Below are 6,000 nucleotides of genomic sequence, written 5' to 3'. Positions count from 1 at the left end.
GGCGGAAAGCGCCAACAAGGAGGGCCAGACGCCGGCAGAGGTGGGGCAGAAGGCGGACTGGGTGTGCTCTGCGGGATGCAGCTCAGTCGGGACATCAACGACCGGCAGGTGCCTCAGGTGCGTGAAATCCCGCAGCGTGCGCGGCGCTGCCCATCCGAGGAGGAGGGATGGCCTTCAAGTCCTTGCCGTGACTGTGGACAGACTCCCCACCCTCGCCCCAAACACACATCCCTGAGAGGCCCCCAGTGTGCAGGGGCTCCGCGGTGGCGGAGCTGGGTTTAGAGATGCGTCCTCTTCCAGCTCTCTCTTCCCACCATTCCTTAGGCTCCTGGGAGAGGTCTCAGCTACAGCAGCTTTGGGACACCCTGTATTAGTCAGGATCCTCCAGAGAAAGAGAACCAATAGTATTGATATAGACACATGCCGATATGCAAATTACATAATTTATATACAGCGACAGAGGGACACAGATTTATTCTCCGCCATCAGCTCACGAAATTGTGGGAGCTGGCAATCTGACAGCCTGGGGCAGTCTGACAGCTGGTGACTCAGGCAGCGTTTCTGTGGTGCCGTCTTGAAAGAGAACTGCTTCTTCCAGGACCTCAGTGTTTGCTCTTAAGACCTTCAACTGACTCGGTGAGGCCCACCCGCTTTATGGAAGGGAATCTGTTTACTCAGCATCTACTGATTTAAATGTTAATTGGGTCTAAAAAGGAAGTTAAATAAATGCTCTTCTACTTTACAAAGCTTAAGCAAATACTAAGATATGGTTCATTAAAAAATTCTAATAAAAATGACAAATTGGGGTTGTAAAGATTGCTTTAAGCAGATTAAACTATTTCAGCTAAATTACATAACTTATGGACTTACATAAGGTATAAACTGGCTTTTGGTCTAAAGTCTTTAATGGTACTTATCCAATCATGAGCAGAGTTACTTTGCAGGTGGTCTTAATGCATGTACGTTTTCTTTTTCTAAAATAAATTCACTTGACCGTATATGCATCTTCGTGTGCTCAGATTTGAGTAGAGCATTTAGTAATTAGCAAAGATTCCTGTCTCTCCTGTTAAAGCTTGTCATTTTGTGAAAGTGCTAGAAAAACTAGAACATCTGCAAACCAAGTGAAATAATAACTATTTCAAAGTACACCACCATTTATTTCCACCTGAGCTTTTTTCAGGACATTCAAATTACATTCTTCAAGAAAAACACTAAGTAGTATGTATACAGATGCTAAGGTTTCCCCGCCCCCAAATAACTTGCAGACACTTCTCAGATAAAAGTCACTTTTACTTTTGAAAAGCATTTAAGCAAACAGAAAGCAACATCACTCCAAGTCACTAAACATCCTGAACTTCCTATTTTCTGACCAAATTTTAATACAAAAGGTTAACCTTTGTAAACAAAATAGACAAATGACCAACATAGTATAGTCTAGTTCAGCTTGTCAGATCTCAGGAATTCCATTTGGAGTGAACGACCCCAGAGCATCTGTCACCACTTGGCCAGAGACAGCTTTATCTCCTTCCTGTGGCTCAGGCTGGTGGAAAGGGAACAAGAGAGCAGTAGTTAGTGGAGCCTGAACCATCCCCCCGTCTGATCCCTTAGAACGTTTGAGTGTCATTCCTTTCATCCGCTCCATCCCTAACGCAGATATTCAGTGAAGTTGCATCTGGGATCTAAGGTCCGTTGGGGGGTGGAGGTGGAGGGGCTGCCCTGGGTCAAAATCAAAGTCACTCTCAATCTCTCAAACACACACTGCTTTGAGGATACACGTGCCATTGTGCAAAAATCCAGTGCACTGGGTCGTTACTTCCTCTGTTGTTGGAGAAAAGGCAGCTATTTTCTTGGGCAGAGGACCAGATAAAGCAGCTGGGCTAGCTTTCGAGGACACTTTGGATGAAAAATGCATGTTGTTAATAACCAGACTGTCACCGAGCCCAGCTGGATGCTCACGAGAGGTAGGTAGGAGCTGACCTCACCTGACGGACAGATTCTCCCATCGTAAATGCAAACACAAGGGCACAGGCTGGCTGAGAAGAGTGGCAGACACAAGCACCTGCGTGATTTATCGCCCCATGTTTTTCCCGGGTTTAGCACCTATAATTTAACGCTGGCGTAACAGACAATGCTGGTTACCTAGCCAACATTTCGCCTCCCCTTCTTCCTTATTAACAGAAGCCTACTTTGCAGGAGAGCTCAGTTAGATTCTTGCCACCCCAGATTTCCTTGTCACTGGAGAGGTTCGCTCGACTCAGTTCTGGCCAATAAGATGGAGACAGATGTCTATTGGTTTGGCTTCCATGAAAACTGTTTCCCTAATTTAAAAAGGGGGGAAGAGGAGAATAGATTCTACTGGCATACTTTTTTCTTTTTTTAAACCAAATCCTTCACCCATCCCCTTCTGCCTGCCTGGAGAATAGAAGACACACTTGGAGGTTGAGCTGCCATTCTGTGGCTATGAAGCCCAAAGCCAGATGAAGGATGGCAGAGGAGGAGGCTAAAAGAACCTGGGTCCCTAATGACCACGTAAAGCTGCTGCACCAGCCCTGGGCAAACTTCCCTGGGCTGCTTCTTTCAGGGTTAAAGTAAAACCCCACTTGGCTTAGCTGCTGGAGTCTGATTTCTGTTACATGTGACTGATTATAACGTATATGCTTAATTCGCATTTGATCCAACTGCCCACTAGGGTTTGGAAGTCTAATTATTTTTAGCCCAATTAGTCTTTTATCCATATCCTCTTTTAGTACAATTTTGACTCAGAGATTTGTTATTTTAGTTACTGTTTTCCTGATAGTGAAAGTCGTTTGAGATATAGGTATAAGGATATTCACCGCAGATTTGTTTGTATAATAATTTAAAATACTGAATATCCTAGTTCATGATATTTTGCAGTTATTTTAAAAATAAGCAGATCCCTCCCCTCCTTTTTTTTGCTCATGCCCATGGCATGTGGAAGTTCCCGAGCCAGGGATCGAATCTGAGCCACAGCAGTGACAATGCCAGATCCTTAACCCACTGAACCACCAGGGAACTCCAAGCAGATTCTTATGATTGACTTGGAACAGAATCCTACTTCTATTGCCAAGAGAACAAAGAACAATATGCGCAATATTTAGTGTATCATTTACGTTACTTGAAATATACATACTTAGGAAGATCTCGTACACAGTACCTATTTTTATATAAACATAGAAAAATATCTAGAAGAATATATACTAAATAGTAAGGAGACAGTTCTCTCTGGATCATAGAGAAGAGGGAGGGTTAGGGAGAGGAAACAGAAGCTTCCTCTTTATAAATGTGATGCTGTTTGCATTTATTATACCAAAGTTATTTATATCTTACACTAAATTCTAAAAGTATGGAACAGCCTAAGATAGAAAGTAAATTCACTTAAAATGTCACCACACAGAAATAACCACAGTTGACATTTTGGTGAAAATCTTCTAGACTCTAGACTTCTTACTACATATGCATGTATGACTCGCTTTCATCCTAACAGCACCTGCTCCTTGGACAAGTCCTTCTCACCCTCTTCTTCTAGCTTCATCTCCCTCACCTAACTCCTTCAACACATTGGAACAGCCTGAGAATTTTGTCCTGGAACAACTTCTCTCTATAACTGGTCCCTAAATCAACTCATCCAGTGCTCAGCCCCTCTGCCATGACTTTCAGTCTTGAATATCCAGTTACCTACTTGCCAATTCCACTCAGATGCTGAAATCACACATCAAATGGACATCCCAAATCACACTTTCCATATCTAGGCACGTCCTCCTCCTCTCGCCAATACAACTGGGCCTTTCCAGATCTGCACCAAATTCCCCCAGTTGCCTGGAAGTTGTCCTGCCATTTCCCCACCTGCCACAGTGAACCCCTCAGCAACCCTTCCAGCTCCAGCTCCACTGCTCCCACCATCTGATTCCCCACAGCACATACCTGCCCTTGGGAACAGCCCTCTGCTCTGACCCCTTTCACTGCAATTAGAAAACCCACTGTCCTCAGATGAACCTATCTACAGAAAAGCAACAAACTCATGGACTTGGAGAACAGACTAGTGGTTGCCAAGAAGGAGTGGGAGGGACTGGGGTTTGGGGTTAGCAGATGCAAACGACTGCATGTGGAATGGATAAGCCATGAGATTCTGCTGTATAGCCCTGGGAACTCTATCTGATGCCCTGTGACGGAGCATAATGGGAGAAAGAGAATGTATATGGATGTTTGGCTGGGTTGCTTTGCTGTGCAGCAGAAAGTGACAGAATACTGTATGTCAACTATAATAATTAAAAAAAAAAAATCCAAGGTCCTTTGGGCCCTAGGTGACCGCCAGCACCACACACCTGCCTTCTAACCTCATCAGGTACTACTGCAGCTTCACTGAATTCCTAGAACAAACCGAGCTGCTTGGAGCCTCAGATGTATTGTCTGTTTGCTCTGAAAGGGAAAACATTTCCCTGCTCTCCCCCCTGTGGCTCCATCTCACCCTTCAAGTTTAATTTTAATGTCACTTCCTTAGGAAGGTCTGACTTGACGGCCTTCCTTCCGTACCATCAGTCTCTCTTCTCATCACACCTTTACCTGTCTCATCTTAGCCTTGACCGCTCTCATGCACTTTTACCTGTTTATTTACCATCTGTCTTTCCTATAAGAATGTCCTAGGTGGTCGAAGACCTCTTGGGTGTTTTTAGACCCTGGGATCTAAGGAGAGTCCATGGTTCACTGCGTGAAGGAACATATGAACATATACGCCCTCATCTCACATTAAAAACAAAGCGATGCTGCTTTGCAACAAGCTTTTTACTGTTAAACATCTTTCAAGTCAATATAATCAAAGTCATTTTTTTGATGGCAACCTGGTCTATCATATGAATGTATCAATCTATTTAACCAAACACTATCTGGGCATTTCAACATCTTCCATCTCTCACTACCAGAGATGTTTGCATCACTGTACCTCTCTTTGGGAGGTGCAAATTCATCTTTAATTTCCTGGAAGTGGAACGGCTGAGTCAAAAACCTCAAAGCACAACTTTGGACACTGAAGATGTTTCTAAGAAACCAGCCACTTCATTTACTCTCAAATAACATTAAACAAAGCATGCGTTTTCTTTCTTTCTTTTTTGCTGTTTTGTGGGCCGCTCCCGCGGCATATGGAGGTTCCCAGGCTAGGGGTCTAATCGGAGCTGTTGCCACCGGCCTACGCCAGAGCCACAGGAACGTGGGATCCGAGCCTCATCTGTGACCTACACCACAGCTCATGGCAACACCGGATCCTTAACCCACTGAGCAAGGGCAGGGATCGAACCCTCATCCTCATGGATGCTAGTCGGGTACGTTAACCACTGCGCCACGACAGTAACTCCGATGTTTTCAAAAAATGAATACTCCATTCTCTTTGGCAATGGCATTGCATTCTTATTAAAAAGTATTTGGATATGGTCTACTTAGGGAACCTCTAAGCTTGAAGAAAATCTCAAAGTTGCTATCTGTGTAAAAAGCCCCATTGTTAAATGCTGCAGGAATGAACAAAACAGTATTCAAAGAATCCAGCTGGGCGGGAGGGTTGTTGTTCTTAAAGTGATCGTTTCCAAGAACAGAAGGGCTGGTGGCTGCCTGCAGAGGCCATGTTTACCTCCTCTGCGGCTCTCGGGACCCAGCCCGCAAGCTCTGGGAGTGGGAGCCCCTCCAGCTGCCCGCCCATCCAGCGGAAGCCCCCGGGTTCACGGTGAAAATTCTGTAAACGCTCTCCCTGACAGGGAGTTTCTGTCGTGGCGCAGTGGTTAACGAATCCGACTAGGAACCATGAGGTTGCGGGTTCGGTCCCTGCCCTTGCTCAGTGGGTTAAGGATCCGGCGTTGCCGTGAGCTGTGGTATAGGTCGCAGACGCGGCTCGGACCTGGCGTGGCTGTGGCTCTGGTGTAGGCCGGGGGCTACAGCTCCGATTGGACCCCTAGCCTGGGAACCTCCATATGCTGCGGGAGCGGCCCAAGAAATGGC

General features: G+C 45.5%; 1 protein-coding gene across 5 annotated transcripts in view; it reads right to left on the bottom strand.

Moving 5' to 3' along the window:
• Positions 1-1,134: 1,134 nt before the first annotated feature.
• SYCP2L (synaptonemal complex protein 2 like) overlaps positions 1,135-6,000 on the bottom strand; it is a 73,936-nt gene continuing 69,070 nt past the window's right edge. For all 5 annotated transcript variants that reach the window (XR_002346297.2, XM_021100174.2, XM_021100176.2 and 2 more), the window contains one exon: positions 1,135-1,540. The gene's annotated coding sequence lies outside the window, so the exon portion shown is untranslated. The remainder of the gene's footprint in view (positions 1,541-6,000) is intronic.

The sequence above is a fragment of the Sus scrofa genome, chromosome 7 (genome assembly GCF_054392235.1).
Source record: "Sus scrofa isolate SSC_HxYL_T2T_F1_AM1 chromosome 7, Sscrofa_HxYL_maternal_Yorkshire_Landrace_v2.0, whole genome shotgun sequence".
Classification (NCBI taxonomy): domain Eukaryota; kingdom Metazoa; phylum Chordata; class Mammalia; order Artiodactyla; family Suidae; genus Sus; species Sus scrofa.
The sequence above is the reverse complement of the archived record's forward strand: the minus strand, read 5'-3'. Positions and strand labels throughout refer to the sequence as shown.